This window comes from Cheilinus undulatus, linkage group 4, assembly GCF_018320785.1.
Source record: "Cheilinus undulatus linkage group 4, ASM1832078v1, whole genome shotgun sequence".
Lineage (NCBI taxonomy): Eukaryota > Metazoa > Chordata > Actinopteri > Labriformes > Labridae > Cheilinus > Cheilinus undulatus.
In genome coordinates this window covers 27605039-27623386 of record NC_054868.1, presented here as the reverse complement: position 1 = coordinate 27623386, position 18348 = coordinate 27605039, and the positions used below count along the sequence as shown (strand labels likewise).

The 18348-nt window shown below is 39.7% G+C and overlaps 1 protein-coding gene across 19 annotated transcripts in view; it reads left to right on the top strand.

Moving 5' to 3' along the window:
• ptprdb (protein tyrosine phosphatase receptor type Db) overlaps window positions 1-18348 on the top strand; it is a 249671-nt gene that overhangs the window by 94543 nt on the left and 136780 nt on the right. The window contains exon 1 of one of the 19 annotated variants that reach the window (XM_041784678.1): window positions 8046-8175. The exons of the other annotated variants lie outside the window; for them this stretch is intronic. The gene's annotated coding sequence lies outside the window, so the exon portion shown is untranslated. Of the gene's footprint in view, window positions 1-8045; window positions 8176-18348 lie in introns of those variants that run through there. 19 annotated transcript variants of the gene reach the window in all.

Here is an 18348-nt window from a genome sequence, read left to right as displayed (position 1 = left end):
TGAAGTATCCCTTTAAAGAAAAAAGCACGTACGTGACTGCACCACAAAATCATCAACCTTTAAAGCGTGAGGAATGTTTTTTGTGTGTTTCTGTGCATGGGGGTGGGGTCAAGTGCTAGAGGGAGGACAGGGGGTCAACTGCATACGTGGGACATTAATCTTTAAGCATCAGTGATTAGGGCATATGACCGTGTGCGTGTCTGTATAAGTGGTGCAAGTGGGTGGCACTATGGTTCTCTATGATGCTGAGATTAGTGGCAATTATTGAAATGTCATGGCTTTAATGAGCCGCTGCTTTGCTCAGCACTCAAAAGTCACAAACTGAACTTTCAAGGTGAAGAAACAGCAACCTGTTTATTTCTTAGGAAGAATTAAAAGCCTCATATTATGGCATTAAGAACTTTATTGGAAGGGGTTACTATAATTCCTGGAAAGTCTGTTGATTATTTTCATGGTTAATAAATCAGTTGTCCGGGCTGATGTGTCCCGTAGTCATCAAATTTTTCTGAAGTCCAAGTTTATCTGAAAATATTAATTTTCCTCTAAGAGGAGATAAGAATATCTGCAAACATTCACATTTCAGAGGCTGCAATCTCATTTTTAGCATCAGTGCTCTAAACTTTGGGAAATTGTTGCTTGTTTATCTCTCAGCTGAATAAAGCAATGACTTATTTAGGTTACAATGTTGCTGTCAATCTTTCTTTCTAGAATCAACATTTTTAAAAAGTACATTATAAGGACAAAAACTAACATAAAACATTTGCAGGTCCAGCAAAGGAGAATGCTTCTTGCGTCTATTAATAAACATTGTGGAGAACAGCAAACGCATGTTTCTTGCATTTAACAATAACACTGTATCATATTAGATAAGGATGTTCCATATTCGGCTAAACACCCATTTAAATTTCATTAAACTGACTAGTCTAAAGAGGAGAAAATCCTTAGAAAACAGTCAAATTCCTCACAGGGTCATTGTGTCAGCAGGTGTGACGTTAGCCTGATATACAGCAATGCTAACATTACAAGCTAGTGCCGCCAGCCTTCGTTCCTCTTTGCAGATTAATATCGTACTTTGATATGTGGCCGCTTTTCACTTCAGGTGGAAGTTATATATGAGTTCAACTCTCAGCAGCCTACATACCACTTTATTTCCATTTACTACTTTAATAAACTGTCATACCACGCTGTTCCTTCTACATGCTTCATGTAGTATTAGATAGTATCCCTAGTATTAAATAACTGTATTACCAAGACCCTCTGATACATGCAGTTTTTGTGGTCAAGACTTGGAATCAGTTATGCACTGTAAGACCGAACAGTTGAAGGTCGTCAAAACAATAAAAGTTGTTAACTTAAAAATCTGAAACAACTACTTCAACTCTATTTTTCTGAGTTGATTGAACACATTTTTAGTTTTTAAGTAAACAGTACTCAATTATTCTAAGTGTTTTTTTTTGTTTTTGTTTTTGTTTTCATTGCTTCCAGAATGCCTTTGGGTGCCATGCACCATGGGTGAAGTTACCAACTCAGTTAGACAAGTATGTTATGATGATGTCAGGGGACTCACTGATTAAGTGTTCATGTTTGTCTTATTGTCACTTGCAGTTGGACCACCTTGGGTGGTGTTAATGTTCAAGACCAAAGTATGTGGTAGAAATAAGGGAATATTTCATTTCCACCACTTAAAAATGCTGACATAATCGCTTTCAAAGAGAATTTTGAGCAGTTTCGACTTGTTCTGTTTTACAGTGCCCAACTAGCGTGCTGAGGACTAAGTGTGTCTATGTTACAGTTCTCAGGCCTACCAAGTTGCCCACTAAAAGGTCTAACAGGTCTTCCCTGGCAAAACGGGTAATTCTACTCTTAAATAATTAAGCTATTTGGTATCAGGTTAGGACACCTGAAAATATTTTAAAATAATGATCACCACAATAAATCAGACAAGTCTGCCCTTTTCCTGTGTACCAAGAAATTCCACGTTTTTATTTTTCTCATGTTAGGTCTGAGTAGTCTAAAATTTGATGTGTAAAAGTTAGAAGAAATCCTAGTAAATGCTGGTGCATGTATTCCTAAAATGAAGACACTTGAATTTTGTTTTGAAGGTGCCCTTTTTATGACTTTTTTCTCATGCTAGCAAAGCAAGGTTTCTCTCTGACAGTAAACAAGTATTCAAGCATAAAAAATGTAATATTTCCTCCAAACATCCAGTATTTTAAAATGAAGCCAATGCTGAAATACAGAAAAGCTGCAGTTCCTCAAGTGTCCACTTGAAGCTGGCTCCAAAAACGGAGGAATCCTCACAAGGTCCCATATTAAACATCATGTTTTACACCCTAAATATACATGTTAACTGCCATGGTTCAAATAATAATAATAATAATAATAATAATAATAATAATAATAAATTTTATTTATAAAGTGCTTTTTATAAAACTCAAAGACACAGTACAATGCAGAAAAATAATACAAACTAAGTATATTACCAAATTTTATAACTGGATCACTCTTTAAACCAGGAGGCTTAAGGCCTGTCTCAGCTCCAGCTCTTTACCTCTTCCAAGACTGATGTAAGTTAGGTTTGGATAGTTTTTCCAACATTGCCACCACAAGGATTGGGCTTTTTGACTCCTTCTCAGAAGCAGGTGATGTCACCAAGACTAAGCCTTTGTTATATCTATGATTTCTCTCTTTCTGTATGACTCCAGCAACCATATATTCTGCTGTTAAAGACATAAATCTAACACACTGCAGACAGTTTAACCTGTGACAAAGTTTTAAAAGCAGTGATGCCTGTTTTTCTTCATTAACTTTAGGCACTAACTGCTATTTCTACTTGGCATTCCATATTGGAAAGGATTCATTGTTAGTGTTATTGCCTGTGTTTTGGTATTACAGTATAATGAGACAACAAATCTAGCAGTGCCAGCAATAGGCCAAAGTGTACATCACAACTTCCTATCCTTTAAATCTCTTTTATTATAGTCATTATCATTCATGAGTCATACTTCAGAGTCAGAATAAACCGTTGTGCATCATTTGATTCTATCTTTGCTATCTTCTGGGACAGAGGGTGTGTCTTCTGCTTCTGAAATTATTGGCTATATTAAGCTGTGTTTTTGTACTCAAAGTACTTTAGCTTGATGACGTTGATTAAAGTGAGATATTGTTCAGTCCGATGAAAAATGTCACTTTTTACCATTCTTCATGCAAGACCACCCATAAGGGGGGATAAAGGAAAGAGCTTTCTGGGGCTCAGCCAAGTGGGGAGGCCCATGGAGTTCAGCAAAATCATGATCCATTGTAAAGGCAATCTGTGATAACTATATTTTACTTTCCTGAATAATAACTACTTTTACCAAAGCAACAAAAAATGAATTTAATTTTTTAATACTTTTAAAAACAGCCTTTTTCAAAATGTAATTTGGGCCTTTTTGCCTTTATTAGAGAGACAGAAAAGTGGTTGGAGTCAGAAACAGGGGCAAGAGAGTGTGGAATGACATCTGAATGCCGAAGAGCCACAGGATGGACCTAAACACAGGCACCTTAGCACATGGGGAACAACCCAACCACCAGGCGATCTGTGCCCCATAAACCCCTTTTTCTTAAATACAGAATTACCTTTTTTTTTTTTTGTTAATGTTAACATTCAAATAAAGCTCTTGGAAAGCAAGCTAGGCTATGATGTGCACAAATGTCAGGCAACCAGATAATAAAGTAGATGGAACTTAAATAACTTTAAATGAGAATAAATTAAATAATTGTGAAGAGGCAAAAGAGCTGAAAATAGGAAAAAATGGGTGAAAAATTGTAAAAGGTGGTTAAAAAGTATCAAAAATTGGTTTCAAGTTGCGAAAAGAGGCTAAGAAATGTCTAAAGGGGCAAGAATGTGTGAAATTTGGTGAAAAGCAGTTAAAAAGTGGCAAAAATAGGCATTAAGTGGCAAAAATCTGCAGAAGCTCCAAAATGAAGTAACAGTCAGCAAGAAGTCAGCTACATGTGCCACTGATCCATCACATGTGCATTGATATCATCAATAAAACACAACTGGGAAAGCCCATTGTGGGCAGGCCTGCTCCATGTAAAACATTGAACGGTCGGATATATCCTGCTTTTTACCAGCTTGAATGATTGCATTTCTTAGATTTTCCTGTAGATTCTTAAGCCTACTTGTTCACTTTATTGCAGCCAATAAATTCCCTATTAGGCCGGAAAAGCTTTTCACACTTGCCACGTGTTCCAACTCTGCAAGCAAGTTCACAGAACACTGATGTGTTAGTGTCTGCGCATCCACACAGTGTGTAGAGTTCATGCATGGATGAAAAATACATTGAAAACTGATAAATTGGTTAGCTGATTGTATGTGCAGTATGGCTGCAGGGAGTGTGTGAGGACAGTTGTGTGTATTTTCACGTGCAGAGAGCACCCATGCATGCACATGCGCTTAATATTGAACCCACATATCCATACATATTTATCAGTGGAGCTGCTAGATCGCATGTGTAGATATGTGTTGACAGGGAGAGGGTGCTGGAGTGTGAAGCAGCAAAACAACTGCAACAACATCCAATGAAAGATGATTTTTTAACAAAGCATTTAGTATAATATTAGCTCTAAATGGTCCAGAAGTAACAGCCCTTTGCATTTCAAGTGCATGTGTGTTTTGCAAATGTGTTAAAGTGTGTGTGCTGCCCATCAAATACAGCTCTGGATCCCATTTTAGCTGTTTGAAGTTATCTTGATAGCAAACCCCTTATCTCTTATGTGAGTTATTATCTTTTGAGTCTGTCTGTGCGAATGGGAATGTGCGCACAATCCCATCTTGTATATGTGTGTAAGAACATCTGTCTCCGATGTGTATGTGAGGTTTTTGTGTGTCTGAGTGCCCCCACCACCACCATCCCCTCCAGCCTGAGGTTGTCTCCTTGTACCCGCTGATCCGAGGAGTTTCTTGCAACAAAAGCATGTTTCATTTACATCGGACTGATGGTAAGCTGCAGCAGTGCTGATTGTGTTTTGGTCAGCTCACCCTCATAAATCTGTGCGTGTTTTTTTTTTGCATGTGTCTGCTAACCTCTTATCGCTTTGTGGACACATAGCCAATCCTGGTGCTCCTGAAAGTTTGATACACCTTAAAGATGCTCCAGACATATTGCACGACACACTCTTACAGTATAACTACACACAAGCTTGAAAAACAAATACATAACACTAAACCACTCACATGCTCACTGGTAGGTTTATAATCACATTGTGTGCCCTAAGCGCTTCAAGCATTAGTCCCATCTGGGAAGAGTTTTTGATTTATTTTAGATTCATCATACCACCGTCTGCACTGTGGAATAGAGAGAAACTTCTCATATTAAAATGCCAAACTCCCTTAATCCTCACATCTATTCTGCAAAACTAGTTAAATATTTCTCCTCAGTGGACCTTTGAAAGACGCCAGGGATTGCTTTTGAAACCACTTTTTGGAAACGGTTTGCCTCAGAGTGAAATGTCCAGGTAAATATCTTGATTAAAGCTGTTTCCTCAGAAGAAGATAAGATCAACTCTGCTGTTTCCAGGGATAAATTGTGCCTCTTATTTCCCCCTACTCTCCAAAAACTGACACTATCCCAAAGAGCCTTTTAAGTCTATTGATAATAAAAGAAAACAGATTTCATGTAGATCCAGGAATTGTTCTGAAAATCATCCCTTCTTTTACTCTTTTTTCAGCAGCATCTTATCCATGGCACTTGATTCCAGTGTTATTTAAAGCTCCTGTGGAGCGTTTTTGACTTGTTATTACAGAGACTGAACTTAAAACTTCTGTTTCTTTGTAGCCTATCAAAACAAACAAGTTAACCACAGAAAAAGACTATTACTTAATAGTTATTTTCTAATGCCTGCAGCGAGGCTACCATGGGGGGGATGCCATCATCATTTGTTTCAATTATGAACCTCCTCTTCTTAAAATATTTTGAGCCTTATTTTTCTGTCATATTAGTGTTTTAGGTGGGCCCATTGGACTAGGACAGCATTGTTGGTGTGTTTGCCATGCCAAGACCAGCATTTTTTTCTGTCTTCTCCAAACCTGAATGAAGTCAAGCCCAGGAGAGGAATTTTAACATGAGGTTAGCACTACTGCTACAGATTCAATGTGTGTGTTGATATTATAAAATGGCATCTGGGGAAGGGACTATTTACTAGAGCTCATGGGGGCCCAGCCATTTCTGTGGAGAGGCCTGCCCTGTCAATTGATTAACAAAACACTGCTTAAAAAAACAGCTTTTTTTTATGATGGGGCAGTGTCTCGCTCGCAGTGCCACACGAAAACTGCTCACATGTTTAATAACAAATAATCCACTCTCCCACACCAAACATCTAAGAACTCAACAACAGAGCAATAGTCCGTTTGGCCAACACAATCGTCACGGACACTGAGCACCCTCTCCATAACTTTTTCCAGCTCCTGCCCTCTTGCCGCAGGTACCGGACACTGAAATGGAGAAGAGCCCACTTCAATCAGAGCTTTGTACCATCAGCCATCTCCATCCTCAACAAACTAGCTCACTGACCTGCCATCACTGTTTCTTGTGACTGTTTCTGTTAATTGTCAATTGTCTATTGTGTTATATGTTTATGGTGTGGAATGTCAACAACTGTCACGACATCTGTGGAGACAAATTTCCCTCTGGGACAATAAAAGAAATCTATCTATCGATCTAAGTTTGTGACATGAAGCATCTTGTAATGTCATAAACTTGGCGCTTATGAGTAGTGTCTTCTTACTTGCTAGGATTTTTAATAAAGTTTACCCCATGTTTAAACCATTTAAACCACTATCTTCATCAATTTATGCCACTTTCAACTCACATTAAATCAAGTTTGCCACTTTTTATTCTTTCTACCTCTTTTAACCCATTTTTGCCACTTTTAACCTCTTTTCACCATTATTTCTGTCCAATTTTTACACTTTCTAACCCACATTCATTTTTTTAACTCCTCACTCATCTTTGGCACATTGAACCCATTTTTGCCTTTTAAACCCTCTTAACCAATATTTGTCTATTTTTGCCACTTTTTAACCCTTTCACAACTATTTCTGTCCATTTTTTTTGTCACTTTATTAACTAATTTTCACCACTATTTCTGTCAGTTTTTGCAGCTATTTAACCCTTTTCACACTACTTCTGTCCATTTTTGTCACTTTTTAACCCATTTTCACCATTATTTCAGTCCATCTTTGCAACTTTTTAACCCATTTTCACCACTACTTCTGTCCATTTTTTAAACTTTTTTATACCCATTTTCATCAGTATATCTATTCTTTTTGCCATTTTAAACCCTTTTCAGCATTGTTTCCATTAATTTTGCCAAATTTTTTGCCCATTTTACCTTAATTAAACCATATTTGCCACCTTCCATTCATTTTTGCCACTTTCTGCTCATTATGTAATTATTTTCCATTTAAGGTGTCTCATCTTATACTTTATTTTCTGGCGTTTGCGCAGACTTAACTATGAATTGATCATCCTGTGTGAAGAATAATAAAGGCAAAACTACAGTTGCAGGAGCTTTAACAAAAGAATCTTCCCTTCGGGGCATTGTTGATCTAATAATATAATCAGGGTTAATGAACCATGATAGAAGGCTCAAGATGACATGATATGCACACATTGATATTTCTGTTGGGAGTCTTGGGACTATTTCGTCTCTTCGGGAGAGGGAGTGATCACCAAGTCTCCCGGGACGTTTTTCTCACATACACACTATTCTGGACTCCCCCAAATATAGGCTAACGTCGCATGGATTACTCGCGGCGTCTGCAGCTTTAAATCTGCAGCCAACTTCCCTCCAGCCACCATACCAGAGGGATTTAGCAGCTACCTTACCGAGTCATATACTCACCGGGTAGGAAATTATTGGAGCGAGAGCGCGAGCGCGATTGAGAGAGAGAGAGAGAGAGAGAGTGAGAGTTACTGAATAGAGAGAGAGAGAGAGCGAGAGAGAGAGAAAGAGGGAGGGAAACAGACGCACAGAGCTGGATTATTTGGGCAGAGCGGCTGCAGCCACGGTGGATGTTACACAGGCAGACGACGGACGGACTGACGGAGGGCTTCAATCCATCCAGACAGCGAATTTTCAGTTTGTTTGTTTCTTTCCAACGACGGCGCGTGGCGGGACGCTGATATGGTAAGCGCGTGCCTCTTTCTCTGTGTGTTTTCGGCTATTTCTGTCATGCACAGCGGAGCGTTAACTTCTTCTGATTCCCATGCTAAGCGCCCTTACATCTGCTCCGGTCAGATGTGGTGTGTGTGGATGCATTTATACAGTCCTCCGGTATCAAACACATATGACTGACACTTAATGCCTACCTTAAACGATGTACACTTAGTTGTTTCATGGGTGTTTCAGGTGGTTATAAGCCAATAATATGCCATTGTTCAGAGATTGATAGCACTGGCTGTCAATATCTTCTCAGTGATCTTATTTAGTTTGATTAATGCTTGTGTCCATACATTTGCAATATAGGCTGTCACACAGTAATAGTCTTTATTTCCTGTGGAACCAGAGATGTACGAGTATACAGTTATAACAGTTTTGTGCTGCTTATTAAACTGCATCCCATTAAAACGTTATGACATTATTACATTTAATTTTGCAATGAGACATCCGCAGAAATAATGAGAAATTAAGGAGGCTTGGTTTTCACTGGGGTCCATGCTGGGGGTGGGTTTGGTGCTCCCCCTCAAAACATGCTCTGAGGTGTTTCCTCACGACTGAAGCGATGCCACAGGCACACACACATGCAGACAGCACACACACCCAGACAGCACCCACAGAAGATGGACATATGATGGTGCATGCAAACACAAAGCTGTAGGATTTGTTAATGGCACTGAGTGAGTGGGCTGTCTGAGAATTTATGCAAAACTGCATGAACACTTTAGACTCAAATAGGCCACAGTGGATTATAAGGCTGAATTTCTGTCTGTAGATTTCCCCTGCACCAGCATGTATCAAATCCATTTAGACATGTTTCACAGAGGATATTGGAAATAGAAATTTCCGATTATATTTCATTACGTAAGGTTTCCATGAAATGTGTGTCCAGATTTAAGCAGCCCTCATCGTCCCCGTCCACCTGTGAGATGTACAAAGATTGCATTTGATGGCTGTGTTGCCAATTTGATGCATGACATTTATATTCCTCTTTACGACGCTGCCAAAACTCAGTGACTGTAATGTGCTGTAATGTGCTGATGGCTGAGGGTGTGTGTGTGTGTGTGTGTGTGTCCAGCAGCAGTCAGCAGTCTTGCTCAAACACTGTCTATGGCAGCATTACAGACCTCACTAGCTTACAAATCAATCATGCAAGTACTTTTACAGCAATTAGGTTGGAGGATGTCAGACACACAAATGCATTCTCATTCACACTCACACATGTCTGAGAGAGAGGAGTGAGAGAAGAACTTACCTTTACATTTATACCTCATGTTCTATTATCAAGAGCCTTACAACATTTTGAAGTGTTGCTATAAAAAACCTCTGAAGTAGGCGCCATATGCCATCTTTCAAAGGCCAGATTTTCACTTTGTATTTGCTTAATTGCCAAACCCATTGCAATTTTCCTTGCTATTTAAAGATATGGCATTATTTTACACAAATATATAGAAGTTTACCACAGAAAAGTGTATATCTGATGAAAGCAAAGGGTTGTTATAATACAAGTTTTAAACTTCAATATAAAAATCAAGTAAAAATAAAAGAAAATATTGGTCTTTGTTTCAGTACCACAGGGGAAATGTCCAAGACATCTAGTATTGTCACTGGGATTTTAAAGCAAAATTCTACACACCGCCTAAAATGCAGAAATACATTGGTAACAAAATGTATTTCAGAATCAGAATGAGCTTTAATACCCAAGTATGCTTACGCAACAAGGAATGTGACTCTGGTAAACTTTGTTCTCAGCAGCAAAATTAGATTTAAATATGTATTAACCCTTGTAGGTATAATTTATAGTACATACATAGTAGGCTATAGTTGCAGGATGTGCAAAGGGTGCAAGGATACTGACTAGACATGATCAGAGTATAAAACATCAAGGATGTAGACAGATTTACACGAGGTAGTTAAGATGATTTAAGATAGTTGATCAGTGTAATGTGCATATTTTACCAAAGAGAGCCTTCTTACAGTATTTGAGTTACAGTGAATAAAGTATTTGCAGCATTTCAGCACAATAAATACATTAATTTAGTTATTAGTAATGTAAGTAGATGAATAAGTGCAACTAACCATATGAAGTGAGGCATTTTACCACAGAGAGCTTTCTTACAGAATTTCAGTAACAGTGACTAGATAAATTACTTTCGGCGTTTGAGTAAAGTAGATAAATTAAGTTAGCACAGTGAGCTTTCTTACAGCATTTGAGCTACAGTGAATAAATTAATTACTAGCAACATTATGGGTAAGATAAATCGATTAAATTAGTTAATAGTATGGTAAGTAGATCAATCAGTGCAAATATGCATCAGAAGTGAGGCGTTATACCACAGTGATTTAAGTTACAGTTAACAGATAAGTGAGTGCAAATGTGCACATAAGGTGAAGCTTTTACCACAGAGGGCCTTCTCACAGTATGTGAGATACAGTTAAGCAGTCAGTGACAGTCCATGCAGTTTCGACCAATAGTTGTCAACTAACCTGGACTCAGGAGGACCCGTTACCACCTCCTTGTTTAACAACTACGCTCCAAATTTCTGATAATTTACCATAACCAAATGGTTTTAGTGAAAATGTGGTACTTTGGACTTGAAAAGGGCCAATAGATATGCTAAAATAGAAAGATGGAGATACAAAGGGCCACATACAGGTATATATCAGGGTAGCGGGGCCACTTTCATGTTCCTCTATAAAGTTAGTATGACTGATCCAATGAAGGTTAATACACGTTTAGTGACTGAGTACGCCTAAATGGCTTGTTAATGGTTGACAGGGCAAATAAGAAGTAATTTTTAGGATTTTGGGGGTCCAATCAGATTTCAAAGGGCCCCAGCTACCTCTGGCTCTGCCCACTAAATGCTACTGGTGCTGCTATTTGCTGTGATAATCCATCAGGACATTATTAATCAAAATATCGTCTTGTCAAAATGTTTGTATACAGAATAAACATGGTAGCACTGCTTTGTTCTGAAACTAAAAAGTGCAATAAAGTTAAGCACAAGCTTCATGTTTTAATGTGGGCCATATTTTATTTTATTTTTATATCTTGCCTCGTGCCACCTTTGGCCACTGGGCCATAGTTTGGACACACCTGTTGTAGACTTTGTGCCGCTTTTTTCAGAAATACTGTGCATCCATGACGCACTGAAAATGCCCTCATGACCCACTTTAGGTCCAGACCCCCAGTTGAGAACCAAGGTTTCAGACAGTGTGTAAGAGTTTGCTTGTGGTCTTTAATGGGTTCATTCCTCTCCTGAGCATCTGTCTTGGAAAATACATGACTTTTTTAAAAACTTGAAGCACTTTTGATGCTGTCATTTATTAGAATGACTGAAAAGGTATAGTCTTGAAACACACTGTATCAAAAATTACTCAAGTATGGCACATTTTTAGCATCTAAAATACTGAGTTTGATATTTTCAGTTAAAACAGAAGTCTGATGTGTAACAGGTTAATATGTTAAGTAGAGATACGTTTATCTTTTAAAACAGTCATTAAAAGTGCTCGTTGTGCTGCTCTCTGTATTTAGGTTTTGGGGCATTAGGCAAGTGGACTACAACCTGTTTTATGATGGTAGCCTGCTTCTCTCAGGTCAGGGGGGCCTTGTCACATGCCAGTCTGTGGATGAACAAGTACTTTACCCCAGCTGATCTCCCACTGTTTCTGTGTGTGTGCATGCATGTGAGTGTGTGTGTGCATGCGTGCCACTGCAGCTGTTCCTCCTCTCAGAGAGATTAAGTTTCACAAGATGTGATGGATGCCAGTGTCTGCAGAGCCAGCTGTGTAAGAGTGAGTGTGCGTGTGTGTAACACGGTTGTCAGCGCATTTCTGCGTGGCACAGATACATAGCTGCTGTGCCTGAGCTTGTATGCGTATATATGTCGTAAATGTCCATGTCATCCCCCTTAGGGTTAGGTCAGGTTAGAAGAGGTGATGTTAAGGTCAGGGATGTTATGGGTTGGGATGTTAATTATAGTGACTGTGTGCTTGGTTCCCACAGACCAGGCCTGGGCAGTCTAAACTCGGGAGACATGAGCAAGTCAACAGAGCTGGATCACTGCTAAGGTCAACTGTAAAAGAAAATGTTGGTAATTGCAAGAAAAAAAGATTTTACAGAACAGGAAAGAGAAGTTTGGTCTGTCTCTTGCAGAAAATGAGAGAAAAACAAATTTTTTTTTGCACTCTTAGTTCTCAAGGATCAAACTGCATATGTAAAGCTTTTCAAAGCAGCTATTTTGAGCGACAGCCTTGTGGTGAAAACAGCAAGAGTGGGCAGTCGGGTGAGCATCCTGCGTCGGCCACAGTCAGCCGGCATCCAGCTGTGTAGTTCCTTTCTATGGTGAAAGGATGTGAAGCTGAGGAAGAGGAGGTGAAGGAGCAGCCAGGCTATTGATTAACCTGGCAGTCTGAGGGTGGGGGCCGCTTCCAATCCATCCCAGTCCTCCCTATCATCTGTCTGATTCCTAGATTTACCCCCCTGCTCTCACTTTCACATACTTCTCCAATCAATAGTATGTATCTCTGTCATCCCTCTGTTTGGTGTTTCTTCTCTCTGTTTGATCTGTTTGTTCGTGTCACGCCTTTCTGATGCTTTTGCTTTGTATGTCACTGCTTTTTTCCTTTCTTTTCCCTTTCTTGCTTTTTCTCCATGCTTTCATCTATCATGCAATCACGCCCACATACGGGCTCTGAATCGGTAATTAAATAGCAAAGATGTCTTCACCTGTGGAGAGGAGCATATGGTGAGGTATTAAAAATTTAACTTAAGACTTTCCTCACTTCGTCTGTTTTCCACGCGGGCTGGTTTTGTTCTCCCCTCCCGTAGCGCTCTTCCTCTTCACCTTCCTCTTTTTGCTCTCATTTTGCTGCTCCTTTCAAAACTATTCCATTTTTTATTTCTTTTTATTGTTTTATTACGTGTTGTAGTGGCGGAAAACACAAGCAAACATTTTAGCTCAGGGCCATTTTTAGCAGTGTTCTGCTCTCTTTACAGGGCCGCAGCGGCATCACATTTCAGTATTTATTACATGTGTTGTGTACGCTCTGTGTGTGGGTGTGTTTGTGCTTGGGGATGATTGAGATTTGATATGGGAAATTTGTTAAAAGGAACGAGGGAAAAAAAAGATAAAAAGATAAATTAAGAGAGAAAACAGAGAGACAATGACAGAGAGAGTTTGTGGTTGAGATGATCCCTCCCCGGCCCCCCCCCACCCTCATGTTCCAATCAGTGGGAGACACCCTGAAGGAGCCAGCGACAACCACAACAATTCCATTTTCCAACCACTCCAACAGTGTTTCTGTTTCTCCCTTCTTTCCACACTTTCCCCCTCAAATTTACTGTTTTCTTTCCCCCCCGTCTCTTTCTCAATCGCCCCCTTCTTTCCTCGTCTCCCATCCCCTCGGCACGCACGATGGTTTGACATTGCAAACCGGTGCCAGACCACAAAGCCTTATTTTCCCTCTTTCTTCCTTTCTCTGTCTTTCTATCTGTCTCTCCTCCTCCTTCTCTTCCTCTTACCCCTCTTTACTACTCTACAGTTTAATCTGCAGCGGGGGCTTAGTGGCACGGCTGCAGGACTTCCACATCACTTCTTTTCTCTAGGCCAGAGGATTTGCTGCTGTTTACAGCTGCTCTCCTATGCCCCAGTCTCTGTCCTCTCCATTTTCTGAAGCAATTTATTTAATAATGTATTCCTTTTAATTTCCTTTACTTTTGGCTTCAGACCACTCGTCTTACATCCCCTCTCATCTTCTCTTTACAGTGGCGCCTCTGTGACATGTGTTTGCATTACATCCTATTATTCCCTCCTTTAATCACTGCTTCATCGACAGAGCCATATAAACTCACTTGATGTTTGTGATATTTATGATCATGCGCCAAAAGATACAACTTCCAGACGTATGTTTCTGTTTTTGAAGCGACAGAATATGTATCGTTACTCACTCAGTGGCAGCCACTCAGATTTTTTTCTTTGTTCCTCTTTTGCTTTTGGCAACATTTTTGGCACCAAGCGATCACTGCTGTGGTATTTTTCCCAGAGATTTCACGTCTGTCAAACATTGTGGGCTGCTGTTTTCCTTGGATTTTCTCCCCAAAGTGCTGTAGGTGGCGCTCATTTCTTTATACAGCTGCAGTAGCAATCACCGCTAATGTAGTCCCTGGAAGAAAGATGCGTCACTCAGATCTGCCAGAGGATTTTTTTTAAGTTGGATGGAGTTACCAAGCTCTAGGTGTTAACAACAATAAATGTAAAAGCCTTTCATGTGATGTGAATCACTATTGTGTTATATCAATCAGCAAAGCTGACATTTAGACCAACATTTCACGGATTAATACTTCAGGCTGAAGGGAGGAATTTTCCAGTCCATTATATGAGCACAGAGTGTTTGCTCTGGATCCCCTGTGGAAGTCTTTACCTCCGCTTGTCCCTGCCATGGCACAGCTTCAGCCCTTGGCTCAGTTGCTCCATTCATAAACCGCACGTCCAAGCAGCAACTGGATGCCCCAAAATGGCTCCCACCAATCACCCTGCTGCACGTTAATTCTATTAGCCTTAGCTGCTCATTTCTCTGCCTGACACGGATTAGCCCTTGCCACACTTGTTTGTCTGTAGATTTGTAATTAATGACTTTTGTCTTTTTTTGTTTGTCTAGGCCAATTGAATCAGGATAAGAGTGTTGGGTTCCTCTTTTGTCGCTTTGTTTATCCTTCATCCTGTTGTTGTTTCCTCCCCTGTCCTTCTCTCTCTCTCTGGGGGGCTAGGAGTCCAACACAAATCCCATTTCTTGTTGTTCGTGTTCAGGAATTATGTTCAGCCTCCCCATTTCCCTCAGACTCCCCGAGGCACCTGGGATTAAATGATGTGTGATGTTTGTGTGTGTGAAGTTTTTCCTCTCATTCGTCTTGACAGTGTTCGTTCTTTAGGTGCTCACGGTAAGGATTGATATCTGATGAGCTGTAAAAGGTTTACAAGATGTGAGTATCAGTCAGACGCGAGGGTTGTGTGAGTTTGTGTGTGTTAGGCCATGTGTATGCGTGCATGTGAATAATCCCTTTACCAGCACCAAATTTTTGAAATTACCAGACATGCTCTGCCCTCGTGGAGACAGAACGCTGCAGGCATGAATGCAAATTTACAAACCTGACCTGAAATGTCCTGCTGCTTCTGCAGGATGTAATATGTGTGTGTTTCATATATTCATTAATGTGTCAGTGTGTGTAAATGGCAAATTTATGGGATGTATGGATGATTTACCATATCAAATAGATATACAGATTGAGTCCTATGTCAATTGTGGTAAATTCTGCTTTTAGGGTCAGTTACAGAAATGTTTCTGTATCATTTTGTCATTCCTGATACCAAGACTCAAGCATTAACCTGTAACAAGTTCCCCTATGATGAAGCTCAGCATTAGTTCATGCAGGACATGGTAGTCATACGCCCAGCTGGGATCAGCTGACAGCAGTCTCACCCTCATATCGCCTCCTAGCTCCCACAGCCAATCACAGCTCTTTCTCTCAACACAGCAGTGTATTTAAATATTACATATTTCTCACTAATCCCTGCTTGCATTAATGCTGATGCACCAAACTGCTGCTGTTGGCATAGCTTAACCCCCTCCACCCCAGCCTCCTCCTTTGTAGCATAAAGCTTGTTTCACCCTCTTATTCAGATTTGTGCTATTATGGGTTAATTGCTTTTGAACTAATTTATTATATTCAATACGCATTGTCAAATGTTTATCTATGTGGGGGTTTCTAGCCATGCACCCTGTAAAACCAAAGCATTCTGATTATCTAACCCAGGGAGCATCTTTTGAGCAGAGCTGTCTGCTCAATGGTTAAATGAATGAGGAGAGGGTTCCTGGCAGAATTATATTTTTTATCGGAAAAAACTATTTTGCTATCTTTGACCAGCATTCTCTGTTAGGGTTTGGGTAGTCCAGCAATTGAGGCAGTATTGGTATTAAAGCAACTCTGGACATAATAAGAGTACTATTATGATAAAGTGCACCAATGCATTAGATAAAACACACTTTCTTTGCACAGTTATACTGCATCCATCACTCACCTTGTAAACACGCCACCATGAAATCACTTCCTTTCCTCTCTAATGTATCCCAAAGCCCTTACGCAGCAATACCCCAACTTCTCTATTCCAGGACGGGCTTTAGACGCAGGAAGTGCCTTAGCAGGTCTCTCAATATTGCAATATTAAATTAGGCCCGTCATTTAATACATCCCCTGGTGTAGAGATTGGCATCATTTCCCCCCCTGCATCCTCTGAATCTCCTGGCCAAAGCAAAGAGACACCTAACTGACTCCCCCGGCCTCCCCCGTGCCTTTCATAAGAAGCTCCTATAATAGGTTTATTGAAATAACAAGGTTGTCTTCTAGAGTTACAGACGAGGCTCAGCTCCCGTCTCGGCTTAGACATCGATAAAGTGGAGGGTATTTTTCAATGGAGCCTTGTTTTTGACTTCAGACTGAGTAGTGCAGCGAATAGCTTAACACTGCAGATAGTCTTCAGTTTTCTGTTTTGTCCACGTGATGCAATTATGAAAGTCATGAAATAAGAAAATCGCCCAGAAGCACACCCAAAATGCATTGCTCACAATCTAAATCTGGCCTAAGTAGTTATATTAGTACAAGTAATTTGTCTCAGTGTTTTAGGTGCCTTACAGGCAGCATGAAAGTAAAAAATACAGGAAATAAACAGTGATTCCTCAACTTTTGGAGTTGCACATAAATATTCCAGGTTTTGGCAATGAAATAGCAAAAGCTAAGTGTAATGAATGCAGATGTGATGTGCTATTAACAAGGGTAATAATCCTGCCGATGTTTCCAAATGAATTTAGTCAGATTTGCAGATTTGATATGCCAATGTTTCAAAAAGTGATGTAAAAGTTGCTATAATGCATTTCACAAAGTGAGAAAAATGAGTAACAATACAGGATGTTAAATTAAATACAGGTACTACAAAATAAATGTTGGGTCGTATGCCCAAAATAAAGCATGAGTTGACATAACTGTGCATTTAGTGACTATGATGAATTGATAGAACATCGCTGCTGTTGGGCCAAAACCTCATATCTCCTTCTGGCCACAAACCGATATTCTCCCAAAAGCTAGGGGTAGTGTTTTCAAAAAATTATGTCTTTAGCATGTTTTGACGTCAGTAATTAGGTGGGAAATGCCAAGAAACTTCACTACAGTTGACTAGAATCTAAAAAAATGACTACAAAAATCAGCAGAGTTTATGAAAAAGTTTCCAAGTCTTAATATGAGTGACTAAAATGTAACAAACTGTGACTTAAATGTTACGCAAAGGAACTAAAATATAAAAACTTGACTCCAATGAAACATAATGCCATTGAAATGAAATATTAAGTGACTTAAATGTAGCATAACCTGACTAAAGTGGAACATAAGCTACTGAATGTTATCATCAACACATTAATATGAGAAAAATGTATTAAGTGACCTAAATGTGAAAAAGGGAGTTTAAATATTGCATAGAATGGTTCAAATACTAATTGACATGCTTTAAATGTGACCTAAAGAAAGAACACATTTATACTGGTTTCTGAAGGATTTTAATAAATCCTTTCTTGCTGTTTGAAACTCCAGACACAATATAATTTTGTTAATGTGTTACAACAAAATCTTGCTTTTATGTTAGTCATTTTCCGAGACACAGAGAGAGCTCATTAAGCAGCTTCTGGTCATCAAATAAGTTAATTATACCCTTTTAATGGGCCCTGTGTTGTTGTTGCAGTGTTTGTTGGTTTTTTATGAGCGACACAGTGACGCATCAGTGAGATTCAGTCTTCAGTCACAGCTCAGATTGATCTCCTTCACTTCGAGCAGCACGGTCACCTCCTAACCTCCAAACTGTCCCTGCTCCCCAGTGACTGCATGTGCAGGCGTTTGTGTTGCTTCCCTTTAGAGCAGACATAATAGGCTAGTGTTAAAATCATGACACACACATAAACGTGTGGGGAGTCAAAGGCACTAAAACGCAGGATTATAACGTAATCTGACATTTCTTGGCTGATATGCTGATTCACCGATTAGAAACCGGTCGGCCATGCCAGCGGTGTGTGTGTCTGTGAGAGTAAGGGAGACATAATGAC